This window comes from Chiloscyllium punctatum, unplaced genomic scaffold (assembly GCF_047496795.1).
Source record: "Chiloscyllium punctatum isolate Juve2018m unplaced genomic scaffold, sChiPun1.3 scaffold_1189, whole genome shotgun sequence".
Classification (NCBI taxonomy): Eukaryota; Metazoa; Chordata; class Chondrichthyes; order Orectolobiformes; family Hemiscylliidae; genus Chiloscyllium; species Chiloscyllium punctatum.
In genome coordinates, this window is record NW_027310923.1 from 20,165 (window position 1) to 40,605 (window position 20,441).

Below are 20,441 nucleotides of genomic sequence, written 5' to 3' on the forward strand. Positions count from 1 at the left end.
CTCTCCCGCCTCCCCCAGGGCCCTGTGTTACTGACTGTATCCCTACTGATGTTAATCCCCCTCCCTCACACTGTCCCTCAGTAACCCCACTCCCCCCCCCCCAGTGCCCTGTGTTACTGACTGTATCCCTACTGATGTTAATCCCCCTCCCTCACACTGTCCCTCAGTAACCCCTCTCCCCCCCCCACCCCCCCAGTGCCATGTGTTACTGACTGTATCCCTACTGATGTTAATCCCCCTCCCTCACACTGTCCCTCAGTAACCCCTCTCCCCCCTCCAGGGCCCTGTGTTACTGACTGTATCCCTACTGATGTTAATCCCCCTCCCTCACACTGTCCCTCAGTAACCCCTCTCCCCCCCCAGGGCCCTGTGTTACTGACTGTATCCCTACTGATGTTAATCCCCCTCCCTCACACTGTCACTCAGTAACCCCTCTCCCCCCCAGGGCCCTGTGTTACTGACTGTATCCCTACTGATGTTAATCCCCCTCCCTCACACTGTCCCTCAGTAACCCCTCTCTCCCCCCCCCAGGGCCCTGTGTTACTGACTGTATCCCTACTGATGTTAATCCCCCTCCCTCACACTGTCCCTCAGTAACCCCTCTCCCCCCCCAGGGCCCTGTGTTACTGACTGTATCCCTACTGATGTTAATCCCCCTCCCTCACACTGTCCCTCAGTAACCCCTCTCTCCCCCAGTGCCCTGTGTTACTGACTGTATCCCTACTGATGTTAATCCCCCTCCCTCACACTGTCCCTCAGTAACCCCTCTCCCCCCCAGGGCCCTGTGTTACTGACTGTATCCCTACTGATGTTAATCCCCCTCCCTCACACTGTCCCTCAGTAACCCCTCTCCCTCCCCAGGGCCCTGTGTTACTGACTGTATCCCTACTGATGTTAATCCCCCTCCCTCACACTGTCCCACAGTAACCCCTCTACCCCCCCCAGGGCCCTGTGTTACTGACTGTATCCCTACTGATGTTAATCCCCCTCCCTCACACTGTCCCTCAGTAACCCCTCTCCCCCCCCAGGGCCCTGTGTTACTGACTGTATCCCTACTGATGTTAATCCCCCTCCCCCACACTATCCCTCAGTAACCCCTCTCCCCCCCCAGGGCCCTGTGTTACTGACTGTATCCCTACTGATGTTAATCCCCCTCCCTCACACTGTCCCTCAGTAACCCCTCTCCCCCCCAGGGCCCTGTGTTACTGACTGTATCCCTACTGATGTTAATCCCCCTCCCTCACACTGTCCCTCAGTAACCCCTCTCCCCCCCAGTGCCCTGTGTTACTGACTGTATCCCTACTGATGTTAATCCCCCTCCCTCACACTGTCCCTCAGTAACCCCTCTCCCCCCCCCCCAGGGCCCTGTGTTACTGACTGTATCCCTACTGATGTTAATCCCCCTCCCTCACACTGTCCCTCAGTAACCCCTCCCCCCCAGGGCCCTGTGTTACTGACTGTATCCCTACTGATGTTAATCCCCCTCCCTCACACTGTCCCTCAGTAACCCCTCTCCCCCCCCCAGGGCCCTGTGTTACTGACTGTATCCCTACTGATGTTAATCCCCCTCCCTCACACTGTCCCTCAGTAACCCCTCTCCCCCCCAGGGCCCTGTGTTACTGACTGTATCCCTACTGATGTTAATCCCCCTCCCTCACACTGTCCCTCAGTAACCCCTCTCCCTCCCCAGGGCCCTGTGTTACTGACTGTATCCCTACTGATGTTAATCCCCCTCCCTCACACTGTCCCTCAGTAACCCCTCTCCCCCCCCAGGGCCCTGTGTTACTGACTGTATCCCTACTGATGTTAATCCCCCTCCCTCACACTGTCCCTCAGTAACCCCTCTCCCCCCCAGGGCCCTGTGTTACTGACTGTATCCCTACTGATGTTAATCCCCCTCCCTCACACTGTCCCTCAGTAACCCCTCTCCCCCCCAGGGCCCTGTGTTACTGACTGTATCCCTACTGATGTTAATCCCCCTCCCTCACACTGTCCCTCAGTAACCCCTCTCCCCCCCCCAGGGCCCTGTGTTACTGACTGTATCCCTACTGATGTTAATCCCCCTCCCTCACACTGTCCCTCAGTAACCCCTCTCCCCCCCCCCGGGCCCTGTGTTACTGACTGTATCCCTACTGATGTTAATCCCCCTCCCTCACACTGTCCCTCAGTAACCCCTCTCCCCCCCCAGGGCCCTGGGTTACTGACTGTATCCCTACTGATGTTAATCCCCCTCCCTCACACTGTCCCTCAGTAACCCCTCCACCCCCCAGGGCCCTGTGTTACTGACTGTATCCCTACTGATGTTAATCCCCCTCCCTCACACTGTCCCTCAGTAACCCCTCTCCCCCCAGGGCCCTGTGTTACTGACTGTATCCCTACTGATGTTAATCCCCCTCCCTCACACTGTCCCTCAGTAACCCCTCTCCCCCCCCAGGGCCCTGTGTTACTGACTGTATCTGTACTGATGTTAATCCCCCTCCCTCACACTGTCACTCAGTAAGCCCTCTCCCCCCCCCCCAGGGCCCTGTGTTACTGACTGTATCCCTACTGATGTTAATCCCCCTCCCTCACCCTGTCCCTCAGTAACCCCTCTCCCCCCCACCCCAGGGCCCTGTGTTACTGACTGTATCCCTACTGATGTTAATCCCCCTCCCTCACACTGTCCCTCAGTAACCCCTCTACCCCCTCCCCCAGGGCCCTGTGTTACTGACTGTATCCCTACTGATGTTAATCCCCCTCCCTCACACTGTCCCTCAGTAACCCCTCCCCCCCCCAGGGCCCTGTGTTACTGACTGTATCCCCCTACTGATGTTAATCCCCCTCCCCCACACTGTCCCTCAGTAACCCCTCTCCCCCCCCCCAGTGCCCTGTGTTACTGACTGTATCCCTACTGATGTTAATCCCCCTCCCTCACACTGTCCCTCAGTAACCCCTCTCCCCCCCAGGGCCCTGTGTTACTGACTGTATCCCTACTGATGTTAATCCCCCTCCCTCACACTGTCCCTCAGTAACCCCTCTCCCCCCAGGGCCCTGTGTTACTGACTGTATCCCTACTGATGTTAATCCAGCTCCCTCACACGGTCCCTCAGTAACCCCTCTCCCCCCCCCCAGGGCCCTGTGTTACTGACTGTATCCCTACTGATGTTAATCCAGCTCCCTCACACTGTCCCTCAGTAACCCCTCTCCCCCCCAGGGCCCTGTGTTACTGACTGTATCCCTACTGATGTTAATCCCCCTCCCTCACACTGTCACTCAGTAACCCCTCTTCCCCCCAGGGCCCTGTGTTACTGACTGTATCCCTACTGATGTTAATCCCCCTCCCTCACACTGTCCCTCAGTAATCCCTCTCCCCCCCCCAGGGCCCTGTGTTACTGACTGTATCCCTACTGATGTTAATCCCCCTCCCCCACACTGTCCCTCAGTAACCCCCCCCCCCCCCCCCCCCAGGGCCCTGTGTTACTGACTGTATCCCTACTGATGTTAATCCCCCTCCCTCACACTGTCCCTCAGTAACCCCTCTCCCCCCCCAGGGCCCTGTGTTACTGACTGTATCCCTACTGATGTTAATCCCCCTCCCTCACACTGTCCCTCAGTAACCCCTCTCCCCCAGGGCCCTGTGTTACTGACTGTATCCCTACTGATGTTAATCCCCCTCCCTCACACTGTCCCTCAGTAACCCCTCTCTCCCCCAGGGCCCTGTGTTACTGACTGTATCCCTACTGATGTTAATCCCCCTCCCTCACACTGTCCCTCAGTAACCCCTCTCCCCCCCCCAGGGCCCTGTGTTACTGACTGTATCCCTACTGATGTTAATCCAGCTCCCTCACACTGTCCCTCAGTAACCCCTCTCCCCCCCCCAGGGCCCTGTGTTACTGACTGTATCCCTACTGATGTTAATCCCCCTCCCTCACACTGTCCCTCAGTAACCCCTCTCCCCCCCCAGGGCCCTGTGTTACTGACTGTATCCCTACTGATGTTAATCCAGCTCCCTCACCCTGTCCCTCAGTAACCCCTCTCCCCCCCAGGGCCCTGTGTTACTGACTGTATCCCTACTGATGTTAATCCCCCTCCCTCACACTGTCCCTCAGTAACCCCTCTCCCCCCCCCAGGGCCCTGTGTTACTGACTCTATCCCTACTGATGTTAATCCCCCTCCCTCACACTGTCCCTCAGTAACCCCTCTCCCCCCCAGGGCCCTGTGTTACTGACTGTATCCCTACTGATGTTAATCCCCCTCCCTCACACTGTCCCTCAGTAACCCCCCTCTCCCTCCCCAGGGCCCTGTGTTACTGACTGTATCCCTACTGATGTTAATCCCCCTCCCTCACACTGTCCCTCAGTAATCCCTCTCCCCCCTCCCCCAAGGCCCTGTGTTACTGACTGTATCCCTACTGATGTTAATCCCCCTCCCTCACACTGTCCCTCAGTAACCCCTCTCCCCCCCCCCAGGGCCCTGTGTTACTGACTGTATCCCTACTGATGTTAATCCCCCTCCCTCACACTGTCCCTCAGTAACCCCTCCCCCCCCAGTGCCCTGTGTTACTGACTGTATCCCTACTGATGTTAATCCCCCTCCCTCACACTGTCCCTCAGTAACCCCTCTCCCCCCCCAGGGCCCTGTGTTACTGACTGTATCCCTACTGATGTTAATCCCCCTCCCTCACACTGTCCCTCAGTAACCCCTCTCCCCCCCCAGGGCCCTGTGTTACTGACTGTATCCCTACTGATGTTAATCCCCCTCCCTCACACTGTCCCTCAGTAACCCCTCTCCCCCCCCCAGGGCCCTGTGTTACTGACTGTATCCCTACTGATGTTAATCCCCCTCCCTCACACTGTCCCTCAGTAACCCCTCCCCCCCCAGTGCCCTGTGTTACTGACTGTATCTGTACTGATGTTAATCCCCCTCCCCCACACTGTCCCTCAGTAACCCCTGTCCCTGTGATATCCCATCCTTTCAGGACAGTGTTGCGGTCTCTAACCCAGTACCTTGTAGGTGTGTGATGTTTGACTGTACTGATCCAGAATTGGCCTCAGACGCTGGGTGTTCGGAATCTCTTCCCCCGCGATCGAGAGGTTTAACAGAATACTCACTGGCTGGAGATAATCTTTCACACATGCCTGTGTGTAAACGAGAGAGAGAGAGAGTGAGAGACGGAGACAGAAAGAGAGAGAGAGAGACAGGGAGAGAGAGAGAGAGACAGGGAGAGGGAGAGACAGGGAGAGAGAGAGACAGGGAGAGAGAGAGACAGGGAGAGAGAGAGAGACAGGGATAGAGAGAGACAGAGACAGGGAGAGAGAGAGAGACAGGGATAGAGAGAGACAGAGACAGGGAGAGAGAGAGAGAGACAATACGGCAGAAATAAATCCACTCCCTCAGCACTGACCCTCCGACAGTGCCCACTCCCTCAGCACTGACCCTCCGACAGTGCCCACTCCCTCAGCGCTGACCCTCCGACAGTGTCCACTCCCTCAGCACTGACCCTCTGACAGGGCCCACTCCCTCAGCACTGACCCTCCGACAGTGCCCACTCCCTCAGCACTGACCCTCCGACAGGGCCCACTCCCTCAGCACTGACCCTCCGACAGTGCCCACTCCCTCAGCGCTGACCCTCCGACAGTGTCCACTCCCTCAGCACTGACCCTCTGACAGGGCCCACTCCCTCAGCACTGACCCTCCGACAGTGCCCACTCCCTCAGCACTGACCCTCCGACAGGGCCCACTCCCTCAGCACTGACCCTCCGACAGGGCCCACTCCCTCAGCACTGACCCTCTGACAGTGCCCACTCCCTCAGCACTGACCCTCCGACAGTGTCCACTCCCTCAATAGTGACCCTCCGACAGTGCCCACTCCCTCATCACTGACCCTCCGACAGGGCCCACTCCCTCAGCACTGACCCTCCGACAGTGCCCACTCCCTCAGCACTGACCCTCCGACAGTGCCCACTCCCTCCGCACTGACCCTCCGACAGTGCCCACTCCCTCAGCACTGACCCTCCGACAGTGCCCACTCCCTCAGCACTGACCCTCCGACAGGGCCCACTCCCTCAGCACTGACCCTCCGACAGTGTCCACTCCCTCAGCACTGACCCTCCGACAGTGCGGCACTCCCTCAGCACTGACCCTCCGACAGTGCCCACTCCCTCAGCACTGACCCTCTGACAGTGCCCCCTCCCTCAGCACTGACCCTCCGACAGGGCCCACTCCCTCAGCACTGACCCTCCGACAGGGCCCACTCCCTCAGCACTGACCCTCCGACAGTGCCCACTCCCTCAGCACTGACCCTCCGACAGTGCGGCACTCCCTCAGCACTGACCCTCCGACAGTGCCCACTCCCTCAGCACTGACCCTCCGACAGTGCGGCACTCCCTCAGCACTGACCCTCCGACAGTGCGGCACTCCCTCAGCACTGACCCTCCGACAGTGCCCACTCCCTCAGCACTGACCCTCCGACAGTGTCCACTCCCTCAGCACTGACCCTCCGACAGTGCCCACTCCCTCAGCACTGACCCTCCGACAGTGCCCACTCCCTCAGCACTGACCCTCCGACAGTGTCCACTCCCTCAGCACTGACCCTCCGACAGTGCCCACTCCCTCAGCACTGACCCTCCGACAGTGTCCACTCCCTCAGCACTGACCCTCCGACAGGGCCCACTCCCTCAGCACTGACCCTCCCACAGTGCCCACTCCCTCCGCACTGACCCTCCGACAGTGCCCACTCCCTCAGCACTGACCCTCCGACAGTGCCCACTCCCTCAGCACTGACCCTCCGACAGTGCCCACTCCCTCAGCACTGACCCTCCGACAGTGCCCACTCCCTCAGCACTGACCCTCCGACAGGGCCCACTCCCTCAGCACTGACCCTCCGACAGTGCCCACTCCCTCAGCACTGACCCTCTGACAGTGCCGACTCCCTCAGCACTGACCCTCCGACAGTGTCCACTCCCTCAGCACTGACCTTCCGACAGTGTCCACTCCCTCAGCACTGACCCTCCGACCGTGCCCACTCCCTCAGCACTGACCCTCCGACAGTGCCCACTCCCTCAGCACTGACCCTCCGACAGTGCACACTCCCTCAGCACTGACCCTCCGACAGTGCCCACTCCCTCAGCACTGACCCTCCGACAGTGCACACTCCCTCAGCACTGACCCTCCGACAGTGCCCACTCCCTCAGCACTGACCCTCCGACAGTGCCCACTCCCTCAGCACTGACCCTCTGACAGTGCCCACTCCCTCAGCACTGACCCTCCGACAGGGCCCACTCCCTCAGCACTGACCCTCCGACAGTGCACACTCCCTCAGCACTGACCCTCCGACAGTGCCCACTCCCTCAGCACTGACCCTCCGACACGGCCCACTCCCTCAGCACTGACCCTCGGACAGTGCCCACTCCCTCAGCACTGACCCTCTGACAGTGCCCACTCCCTCAGCACTGACCCTCCGACAGGGCCCACTCCCTCAGCACTGACCCTCCGACAGTGCACACTCCCTCAGCACTGACCCTCCGACAGTGCCCACTCCCTCAGCACTGACCCTCCGACAGTGTCCACTCCCTCAGCACTGACCCTCCGACAGTGCCCACTCCCTCAGCACTGACCCTCCGACAGTGCCCACTCCCTCAGCACTGACCCTCCGACAGGGCCCACTCACTCAGCACTGACCCTCCGACAGTGCCCACTCCCTCAGCACTGACCCTCCGACAGGGCCCACTCACTCAGCACTGACCCTCCGACAGGGCCCACTCCCTCAGCACTGACCCTCCGACAGTGCCCACTCCCTCAGCACTGACCCTCCGACAGTGCCCACTCCCTCAGCACTGACCCTCCGACAGTGTCCACTCCCTCAGCACTGACCCTCCGACAGTGCCCACTCCCTCAGCACTGACCCTCCGACAGTGTCCACTCCCTCAGCACTGACCCTCCCACAGTGCCCACTCCCTCAGCACTGACCCTCCGACAGAGCCCACTCCCTCAGTACTGACCCTCCCACAGTGCCCACTCCCTCAGCACTGACCCTCCGACAGTGCCCACTCCCTCAGCACTGACCCTCCGACAGTGTCCACTCCCTCAGCACTGACCCTCCGACAGTGCCCACTCCCTCAGCACTGACTCTCCGACAGTGCCCACTCCCTCAGCACTGACCCTCCGACAGTGCCCACTCCCTCAGCACTGACCCTCCGACAGTGACCCCTCCCTCAGCACTGACCCTCCGACAGTGCCCACTCCCTCAGCACTGACCCTCCGACAGTGTCCACTCCCTCAGCACTGACCCTCCGACAGTGCCCACTCCCTCAGCACTGACTCTCCGACAGTGTCCACTCCCTCAGCACTGACCCTCCGACAGTGCCCACTCCCTCAGCACTGACCCTCCGACAGTGCCCTCTCCCTCAGCACGGACCCTCCGACAGTGCCCATTCCCTCAGCACTGACCCTCCGACAGTGCCCACTCCCTCAGCACTGACCCTCCGACAGGGCCCACTCCCTCAGCACTGACCCTCCGACAGTGCCCACTCCCTCAGCACTGACCCTCTGACAGTGCCCCCTCCCTCAGCACTGACCCTCCGACAGTGCCCACTCCCTCAGCACTGACCCTCCGACAGGGCCCACTCCCTCAGCACTGACCCTCCGACAGGGCCCACTCCCTCAGCACTGACCCTCCGACAGTGCACACTCCCTCAGCACTGACCCTCCGACAGTGTCCACTCCCTCAGCACTGACCCTCCGACAGTGCCCACTCCCTCAGCACTGACCCTCCGACAGTGTCCACTCCCTCAGCACTGACCCTCCGACAGTGCCCACTCCGTCAGCACTGACCCTCCGACAGTGCCCACTCCCTCAGCACTGACCCTCCGACAGTGTCCACTCCCTCAGCACTGACCCTCCGACAGTGCCCACTCCCTCAGCACTGACCCTCCGACAGTGTCCACTCCCTCAGCACTGACCCTCCGACAGTGCCCACTCCGTCAGCACTGACCCTCTGACAGTGCCCACTCCCTCAGCACTGACCCTCCGACAGTGTCCACTCCCTCAGCACTGACCCTCCGACAGTGCCCACTCCCTCAGCACTGACCCTCCGACAGTGTCCACTCCCTCAGCACTGACCCTCCGACAGTGCCCACTCCCTCAGCACTGACCCTCCGACAGTGCCCACTCCCTCAGCACTGACCCTCCGACAGGGCCCACTCCCTCAGCACTGACCCTCCGACAGGGCCCACTCCCTCAGCACTGACCCTCCGACAGTGCACACTCCCTCAGCACTGACCCTCCGACAGTGCCCACTCCCTCAGCACTGACCCTCCGACACGGCCCACTCCCTCAGCACTGACCCTCCGACAGTGCCCACTCCCTCAGCACTGACCCACCGACAGTGCCCACTCCCTCAGCACTGACCCTCCGACAGTGCCCACTCCCTCAGCACTGACCCTCTGACCGTGCCCACTCCCTCAGCACTGACCCTCCGACAGGGCCCACTCCCTCAGCACTGACCCTCCGACAGTGCACAGTCCCTCAGCACTGACCCTCCGACAGTGCCCACTCCCTCAGCACTGACCCTCCGACAGTGTCCACTCCCTCAGCACTGACCCTCCGACAGTGCCCACTCCCTCAGCACTGACCCTCCGACAGTGCCCACTCCCTCAGCACTGACCCTCCGACAGTGTCCACTCACTCAGCACTGACCCTCCGACAGGGCCCACTCCCTCAGCACTGACCCTCCGACAGTGCCCACTCCCTCAGCACTGACCCTCCGACAGTGTCCACTCCCTCAGCACTGACCCTCCGACAGTGCCCACTCCCTCAGCACTGACCCTCCGACAGTGTCCACTCCCTCAGCACTGACCCTCTGACAGTGCCCACTCCCTCAGCACTGACCCTCCGACAGTGCCCACTCCCTCAGCACTGACCCTCCGACAGTGTCCACTCCCTCAGCACTGACCCTCCGACAGTGCCCACTCCCTCAGCACTGACCCTCCGACAGTGCCCACTCCCTCAGCACTGACCCTCCGACAGTGTTCACTCCCTCAGCACTGACCCTCCCACAGTGCCCACTCCCTCAGCACTGACCCTCCGACAGTGCCCACTCCCTCAGCACTGACCCTCTGACAGAGCCCACTCCCTCAACACTGACCCTCTGACAGTGCCCACTCCCTCAGCACTGACCCTCCGACAGTGTCCACTCCCTCAGCACTGACCCTCCGACAGTGTCCACTCCCTCAGCACTGACCCTCCGACAGTGCCCACTCCCTCAGCACTGACCCTCCGACAGTGCCCACTCCCTCAGCACTGACCCTCTGACAGTACCCCCCTTCCTCTGAATTGACCCTCCGAAAATGCCCACTCCCTCAGCACTGACCCTCCGATAGTGCCCACTCCCTCAGCACTGACCCTCTGACAGTGCCCACTCCCTCAGCACTGACCCTCCGACAGTGCCCACTCCCTCAGCACTGACCCTCCGACAGTGCCCACTCCCTCAGCACTGACCCTCCGACAGTGCGGCACTCCCTCAGCACTGACCCTCCGACAGTGCCCACTCCCTCAGCAGTGACCCCCCGACAGTGCCCACTCCCTCAGCACTGACCCTCCGACAGTGCCCCCTCCCTCAGCACTGACCCTCCGACAGTGCCCCCTCCCTCAGCACTGACCCTCCGACAGTGCCCACTCCCTCAGCACTGACCCTCCGACAGTGCCCACTCCCTCAGCACTGACCCTCCGACAGTGCCCACTCCCTCAGCACTGACCCTCTGACAGTGCCCCCTCCCTCAGCACTGACCCTCTGACAGTGCCCACTCCCTCGGCACTGACCCTCCGACAGGGCCCACTCCCTCAGCACTGACCCTCCGACAGTGCCCACTCCCTCAGCACTGACCCTCTGACAGTGCCCACTCCCTCGGCACTGACCCTCCGACAGTGTCCACTCCCTCAGCACTGACCCTCCGACAGTGCCCACTCCCTCAGCACTGACCCTCCGACAGTCCCCACTCCCTCAGCACTGACCCTCCGACAGTGCCCACTCCCTCAGCACTGACCCTCCGACAGTGCCCACTCCCTCAGCACTGACCCTCCGACAGTGTCCACTCCCTCGGCACTGACCCTCCGACAGTGTCCACTCCCTCAGCACTGACCCTCCGACAGTGCCCCCTCCCTCAGCACTGACCCTCCGACAGGGCCTACTCCCTCAGCACTGACCCTCCGACAGTGCCCACTCCCTCAGCACTGACCCTCCGACAGTGCCCCCTCCCTCAGCACTGACCCTCCGACAGTGCCCACTCCCTCAGCACTGACCCTCCGACAGTGCCCCCTCCCTCAGCACTGACCCTCCGACAGTGCCCCCTCCCTCAGCCCTGACCCTGTGACAGTGCCCCCTCCCTCGGCCCCGACCCTAACTCGGTTCTGTCTGTTGGGGGGAGTGGGGGGTTGGTGTGTCCCTGGTGGTAGTGACGGGGTGATCCTCACCGTGAGGTAAATGCTGTGATGGTCACACCTCGGTCTCCCTGTGGACAGCCGTCTGCTGGTGCTGAACTCCCGGCTCAAGCTGGGGAACGATACCCGACTGTGAGGCCTTCCCAAGTCGAGCAGCAGCCGATAGGTGAGATTGGCACTGAGCTCTCCTGGGAAGGGAGGGGGCAGGGTGGGGAGGGTGGACAGGCAGGGGGCAGTGAGAGTCTGTCTGTCCACCCCCCCTCACCACACCCCCCCACTCCCCCACCCCCTCACACCCCATCCCCACCCCAAACAACCCCTCTCCATCACCCCCCTGACCACACACCCCCCCACGGCCTGGGCATCTCCCAGACACCAGCTCACCAGACCCTGACCCTGACCCTGACCCAGACCCTGACCCTGACCCTGACCCAGACCCTGACCCTGACCCTGACCCTGACCCTGACCCTGACCCAGACCCTGACCCTGACCCTGACCCTGACCCAGACGCTGACCCTGACCCAGACCCTGACCCAGACCCTGACCCAGACCCTGACCCTGACCCTGACCCTGACCCTGACCCTGACCCAGACCCTGACCCAGACCCTGACCCTGACCCTGACCCTGACCCTGACCCTGACCCAGACGCTGACCCTGACCCAGACCCTGACCCAGACCCTGACCCTGACCCAGACCCTGACCCAGACCCTGACCCTGACCCTGACCCTGACGCTGACCCTGACCCTGACCCTGACGCTGACCCTGACCCATCCCCTGATCCTGACCCTGACCCAGACCCAGACCCTGACCCAGACCCTGACCCTGACCCTGACGCTGACCCTGACCCTGACGCTGACCCTGATCCATCCCCTGATCCTGACCCTGACCCAGACCCAGACCCTGACCCAGACCCAGACCCAGACCCTGACCCAGACCCTGACCCAGACCCAGACCCAGACCCTGACCCTGACCCTGACCCAGACCCTGACTCAGACCCTGACCCAGACCCTGACCCTGACCCAGACCCTGACCCATCCCCTGATCCTGACCCTGACCCAGACCCTGACCCAGACCCTGACCCAGACCCAGACCCTGACCCTGACCCAGACGCTGACCCTGACCCAGACCCAGACCCTGACCCTGACCCTGACCCAGACCCTGACCCAGACCCTGACCCAGACCCAGACCCTGACCCTGACCCAGACCCTGACCCAGACCCAGACCCAGACCCTGACCCTGACCCAGACCCTGACCCAGACCCAGACCCAGACCCTGACCCTGACCCAGACCCAGACCCTGACCCTGACCCTGACCCAGACCCTGACCCAGACCCTGACCCAGACCCAGACCCTGACCCAGACCCTGACCCAGACCCTGACCCAGACCCAGACCCTGACCCTGACCCTGACCCAGACCCAGACCCTGACCCTGACCCTGACCCAGACCCTGACCCTGACCCAGACCCTGACCCAGACCCTGACCCAGACCCAGACCCAGACCCTGACCCAGACACTGACCCTGACCCAGACCCTGACCCAGACCCAGACCCAGACCCTGACCCTGACCCAGACCCTGACCCAGACCCTGACCCTGACCCTGATCCTGACCCAGACCCTGACCCTGACCCAGACCCTGACCCAAACCCAGACCCAGACCCAGACCCTGACCCAGACCCAGACCCAGACCCTGACCCAGACCCTGACCCTGACCCTGACCCTGACCCAGACCCTGACCCAGACCCTGACCCAGACCCAGACCCTGACCCAGACCCAGACCCTGACCCTAACCCAGACCCTGACCCAGACCCTGACCCAGACCCTGACCCTGACCCAGACCCTGACCCAGACCCTGACCCAGACCCAGACCCTGACCCTAACCCAGACCCTGACCCAGTCCCAGACCCTGACCCTGACCCTGACCCAGACCCTGACCCTGACCCAGACCCTGACCCAGACCCTGACCCAGACCCAGACCCTGACCCAGACCCAGACTCTGACCCTGACCCAGACGCTGACCCTGACCCAGACCCTGACCCAGACCCTGACCCAGACCCAGACCCTGACCCTGACCCAGACCCAGACCCTGACCCTGACCCAGACCCAGACCCTGACCCTGATCCTGACCCTGACCCTGACCCTGATCTGACCCTGACCCTGACCCTGACCCTGACCCTGACCCTGATCCAGACCCTGACCCAGACCCTGACCCAGAGCCAGACCCTGACCCTGACCCAGATGCTGACCCAGACGCTGACCCTGACCCAGACCCAGACCCAGACCCAGACCCTGACCTTGACCCTGACCCTGACCCAGACCCTGACCCAGACCCTGACCCAGACCCTGACCCTGACCCAGACCCTGACCCTGACCCAGACCCTGACCCTGACCCTGACCCAGACCTTGACCCAGACACTGACCCAGACCCTGACCCTGACCCATCCCCTGATCCTGACCCTGACCCTGACCCTGACCCTGACCCAGACCCTGACCCTGACCCAGACCCTGACCCTGACCCAGACGCTGACCCTGACCCAGACCCTGACCCTGACCCAGACCCTGACCCAGACCCAGACCCTGACCCAGACCCTGACCCAGACCCAGACCCAGACCCTGACCCAGACCCTGACCCAGACCCTGACCCAGACCCAGACCCTGACCCAGACCCAGACCCAGACCCTGACCCAGACCCAGACCCTGACCCAGACCCAGACCCAGACCCTGACCCAGACCCTGACCCAGACCCAGACCCTGACCCTGACCCTGACCCAGACCCTGACCCAGACCCTGACCCTGACCCAGACCCTGACCCTGACCCATCCCCTGATCCTGACCCTGACCCTGACCCAGACCCTGACCCTGACCCAGACCCTGACCCTGACCCTGACCCAGACGCTGACCCTGACCCAGACCCAGACCCTGACCCTGACCCAGACCCTGACCCAGACCCAGACCCTGACCCTGACCCAGACCCTGACCCAGACCCAGACCCAGACCCTGACCCTGACCCTGACCCTGACCCTGACCCAGACCCAGACCCTGACCCAGACCCTGACCCAGACCCTGACCCTGACCCAGACCCAGACCCAGACCCTGACCCAGACGCTGACCCTGACCCAGACCATGACCCAGACCCTGACCCTGACCCTGACCCTGACCCAGACCCAGACCCTGACCCTGACCCTGACCCAGACCCAGACCCTGACCCAGACCCTGACCCAGACCCAGACCCAGACCCTGACCCAGACCCTGACCCTGACCCTGACCCTGACCCTGACGCTGACCCTGACCCAGACCCTGACCCTGACCCTGACCCAGACCCAGACCCTGACCCTGACCCTGACCCAGATGCTGACCCAGACGCTGACCCTGACCCAGACCCTGACCCAGACCCTGACCCTGACCCAGACCCTGACCCTGACCCTGACCCAGACCCTGACCCTGACCCAGACCCTGACCCTGACCCAGACCCTGACCCAGACCCAGACCCTGACCCTGACCCAGACCTTGACCCAGACCCTGACCCTGACCCTGACCCAGACCCTGACCCTGACCCATCCCCTGATCCTGACCCTGACCCTGACCCTGACCCTGACCCAGACACTGACCCAGACCCTGACCCAGACCCAGACCCTGACCCTGACCCTGACCCAGACGCTGACCCTGACCCAGACCCAGACCCTGACCCTGACCCTGACCCAGACCCTGACCCAGACCCTGACCCAGACCCAGACGCTGACCCTGACCCAGACCCAGACCCTGACCCTGACCCTGACCCAGACCCTGACCCAGACCCAGACCCAGACCCTGACCCTGACCCTGACCCAGACCCTGACCCAGACCCTGACCCAGACCCTGACCCTGACCCAGACCCTGACCGATCCCCTGATCCTGACCCTGACCCTGACCCTGACCCAGACCCTGACCCAGACCCTGACCCAGACCCAGACCCTGACCCTGACCCAGACGCTGACCCTGACCCAGACCCAGACCCTGACCCTGACCCTGACCCAGACCCTGACCCAGACCCTGACCCAGACCCTGACCCTGACCCAGACCCTGACCCAGACCCAGACCCTGACCCTGACCCAGACCCTGACCCTGACCCAGACCCAGACCCTGACCCAGACCCAGACCCTGACCCTGACCCTGACCCAGACCCTGACCCAGACCCAGACCCTGACCCTGACCCAGACCCTGACCCAGACCCTGACCCAGACGCTGACCCTGACCCAGACCCAGACCCTGACCCTGACCCAGACCCTGACCCTGACCCTGACCCTGACCCAGACCCTGACCCTGACCCAGACCCAGACCCTGACCCTGACCCAGACCCTGACCCAGACGCTGACCCAGACCCAGACCCTGACCCAGACCCTGACCCAGACCCAGACCCAGACCCTGACCCAGACGCTGACCCTGACCCAGACCCTGACCCAGACCCAGACCCTGACCCAGACCCTGACCCTGACCCTGACCCAGACCCTGACCCAGACCCTGACCCTGATCCTGACCCAGACCCTGACCCAGACCCAGACCCTGACCCAGACCCTGACCCAGACCCAGACCCAGACCCTGACCCAGACCCAGACCCTGACCCTGACCCAGTCCCAGACCCTGACCCTGACCCTGACCCAGACCCTGACCCAGACCCTGACCCAGACCCAGACCCTGACCCAGACCCTGACCCAGACCCAGACCCAGACCCAGACCCTGACCCTAACCCAGACCCTGACCCTGACCCAGACCCTGACCCAGACCCAGACCCTGACCCAGACCCTGACCCTGACCCAGTCCCAGACCCTGACCCTGACCCTGACCCAGACCCTGACCCTGACCCAGACCCTGACCCAGACCCTGACCCAGACCCTGACCCAGACCCTGACCCAGACGCTGACCCTGACCCAGACCCAGACCCTGACCCAGACCCTGACCCAGACCCAGACCCTGACCCAGACCCAGACTCTGACCCTGACCCAGACGCTGACCCTGACCCAGACCCTGACCCAGACCCTGACCCTGACCCAGACCCTGACCCAGACCCAGACCCTGACCCTGACCCAGACCCTGACCCTGATCCAGACCCAGACCCTGACCCACACCCAGACCCTGACCCTGACCCAGACGCTGACCCTGACCCAGACCCTGACCCTGACCCAGACCCAGACCCCCCCCCCCCCCCCCCCCCCCCCCCCCCCCCCCCCCCCCCCCCCCCCCCCCCCCCCCCCCCCCCCCCCCCCCCCCCCCCCCCCCCCCCCCCCCCCCCCCCCCCCCCCCCCCCCCCCCCCCCCCCCCCCCCCCCCCCCCCCCCCCCCCCCCCCCCCCCCCCCCCCCCCCCCCCCCCCCCCCCCCCCCCCCCCCCCCCCCCCCCCCCCCCCCCCCCCCCCCCCCCCCCCCCCCCCCCCCCCCCCCCCCCCCCCCCCCCCCCCCCCCCCCCCCCCCCCCCCCCCCCCCCCCCCCCCCCCCCCCCCCCCCCCCCCCCCCCCCCCCCCCCCCCCCCCCCCCCCCCCCCCCCCCCCCCCCCCCCCCCCCCCCCCCCCCCCCCCCCCCCCCCCCCCCCCCCCCCCCCCCCCCCCCCCCCCCCCCCCCCCCCCCCCCCCCCCCCCCCCCCCCCCCCCCCCCCCCCCCCCCCCCCCCCCTGACCCTGATCCTGACCCTGACCCTGATCTGATCCTGACCCTGACCCTGACCCTGACCCTGATCCTGACCCAGACCCTGACCCAGACCCTGACCCAGACCCAGACCCTGACCCAGACCCTGACCCTGACCCAGATGCTGACCCAGACGCTGACCCTGACCCAGACCCAGACCCAGACCCTGACCCAGACCCTGACCCTGACCCAGACCCTGACCCTGACCCAGACCCTGACCCTGACCCTGACCCTGACCCAGACCCTGACCCAGACCCTGACCCAGACCTTGACCCAGACCCTGACCCAGACCCTGACCCTGACCCAGACCCTGACCCTGACCCATCCCCTGATCCTGACCCTGACCCTGACCCTGACCCTGACCCAGACCCTGACCCAGACCCTGACCCAGACCCAGACCCTGACCCAGACGCTGACCCTGACCCAGACCCTGACCCTGACCCTGACCCAGACCCTGACCCAGACCCTGACCCAGACCCAGACCCTGACCCAGACCCTGACCCAGACCCTCACCCAGACCCAGACCCTGACCCTGACCCAGACCCAGACCCTGACCCTGACCCTGACCCAGACCCTGACCCAGACCCTGACCCTGACCCAGACCCTGACCCAGACCCAGACCCACACCCTGACCCTGACCCAGACCCTGACCCTGACCCAGACCCTGACCCTGACCCAGACCCTGACCCTGACCCAGACCCTGACCCAGACCCTGACCCAGACCCAGACCCTGACCCTGACCCTGACCCTGACCCAGACCCTGACCCAGACCCAGACCCTGACCCTGACCCAGACCCTGACCCAGACCCAGACCCTGACCCAGACGCTGACCCTGACCCAGACCCTGACCCAGACCCAGACCCAGACCCAGACCCAGACCCTGACCCAGACCCTGACCCTGACCCTGACCCTGACCCAGACCCTGACCCTGACCCAGACCCTGACCCAGACCCAGACCCTGACCCTGACCCAGACCCAGACCCTGACCCAGACCCTGACCCAGACCCAGACCCAGACCCTAACCCAGACCCTGACCCAGACCCAGACCCAGACCCTGACCCAGACGCTGACCCTGACCCAGACCCTGACCCAGACCCAGACCCAGACCCAGACCCTGACCCAGACCCTGACCCTGACCCAGACCCTGACCCTGACCCTGACCCAGACCCTGACCCAGACCCAGACCCAGACCCTGACCCAGACCCAGACCCAGACCCTGACCCAGAGCCAGACCCTGACCCAGTCCCAGACCCAGACCCTGACCCTGACCCTGACCCAGACTCTGACCCTGACCCAGACCCTGACCCAGACCCTGACCCAGACCCTGACCCAGACCCAGACCCAGACCCCTGACCCAGACCCAGACCCTGACCCAGTCCCAGACCCAGACCCTGACCCTGACCCTGACCCAGACCCTGACCCTGACCCAGACCCTGACCCAGACCCTGACCCAGACCCTGACCCAGACCCAGACCCTGACCCTAACCCAGACCCTGACCCTGACCCAGACCCAGACCCTGACCCTGACCCTGACCCAGACCCAGACCCAGACCCTGACCCAGACCCAGACCCTGACCCTGACCCTGACCCAGACCCTGACCCTGACCCAGTCCCAGACCCAGACCCTGACCCTGACCCAGACCCTGACCCAGACCCTGACCCAAGACCCTGACCCAGACCCAGACCCTGACCCAGACCCTGACCCAGACCCTGACCCAGACGCTGACCCTGACCCAGACCCTGACCCTGACCCTGACCCAGACCCTGACCCAGACCCTGACCCTGACCCAGACCCAGACCCTGACCCAGACCCAGACTCTGACCCTGACCCAGACGCTGACCCTGACCCAGACCCTGACCCAGACCCTGACCCTGACCCTGACCCAGACCCTGACCCAGACCCTGACCCTGACCCAGACCCAGACCCTGACCCACACCCAGACCCTGACCCAGACGCTGACCCTGACCCAGACCCTGACCCTGACCCAGACCCTGACCCTGACCCTGACCCTGACCCTGACCCTGATCTGATCCTGACCCTGACCCTGACCCAGACCCAGACCCTGACCCAGACCCTGACCCAGACCCTGACCCTGACCCAGACCCTGACCCAGACCCAGACCCTGACCCTGACCCAGACCCTGACCCAGACCCTGACCCAGACCCTGACCCTGACCCAGACCCAGACCCTGACCCAGACCCAGACCCTGACCCAGACCCAGACCCTGACCCTGACCCTGACCCTGACCCAGACCCTGACCCAGACCCTCACCCTGATCCTGACCCTGATCCTGACCCTGACCCTGATCCTGACCCTGATCCAGACCCTGACCCTGACCCTGACCCTAACCCCGCCCCAGACCCTGACCCTGACCCTGACCCAGACCCTGACCCAGACCCTGACCCAGACCCTGACCCTGACCCAGACCCTGACCCAGACCCTGACCCTGACCCAGTCCCAGACCCTGACCCAGACCCTGACCCTGACCCAGACCCAGACCCTGACCCTGATCCTGACCCTGACCCTGATCCTGACCCTGACCCTGACCCTGATCCTGACCCTGATCCAGACCCTGACCCTGACCCAGACCCTGACCCAGACCCTGTCCCTGACCCCGCCCCTGACCCTGACCCTGTCCCTGATCCTGACCTTGATCCAGACCCTGACCCTGACCCAGACCCTGACCCTGACCCAGACCCTGACCCTGACCCTGACCCCACCCCAGACCCTGACCCTGACCCTGACCCAGACCCTGACCCTGACCCTGATCCTGACCCTGATCCAGACCCTGACCCTGACCCAGACCCTGACCCAGACCCTGACCCTGACCCCGCCCCAGACCCTGACCCTGACCCTGACCCAGACCCTGACCCTGACCCAGACCCAGACCCTGACCCAGACCCTGACCCAGACCCTGACCCAGACCCTGACCCAGACCCTGACCCTGACCCCGCCCCAGACCCTGACCCTGACCCAGACCCTGACCCAGACCCTGACCCTGACCCAGACCCTGACCCTGACCCTGACCCTGACCCTGACCCAGACCCAGACCCTGACCCAGACCCTGACCCAGTCCCAGACCCAGACCCTGACCGAGACCCTGACCCTGACCCTGATACTTACCCTGACCCTGACCCAGACCCAGTCCCTGACCCTGACCCTGACCCCGACCCCGACCCCGACCCTGACCCTGACCCTGACCCTGACCCTGATCCTGATACTTACCCAGAATTCCTGCTCTCAGTCTGCCCATATTGAAACAGATGGTGAGGTTGGTGATTGGTGAGTCAGTCTGCCCCGCCCGGTGACAGCGGTAACCAGACATCGGGATTGGCTGAGGCCGGAATACCACCCTGGGGGAGACTGTGACAACAGGCC

At 64.1% G+C, this 20,441-nt stretch overlaps 1 long non-coding RNA gene across 1 annotated transcript; it reads right to left on the reverse strand.

The window, feature by feature from the left end:
* Positions 1 to 4,991: 4,991 nt before the first annotated feature.
* Positions 4,992 to 20,435, reverse strand: LOC140474809 (uncharacterized). The gene is made up of 3 exons (XR_011959438.1): positions 20,289 to 20,435; positions 11,449 to 11,603; positions 4,992 to 5,117 (listed from the first exon to the last, which is right to left on the reverse strand). It is a non-coding gene; the product is annotated as an uncharacterized lncRNA (long non-coding RNA).
* Positions 20,436 to 20,441: the final 6 nt, after the last annotated feature.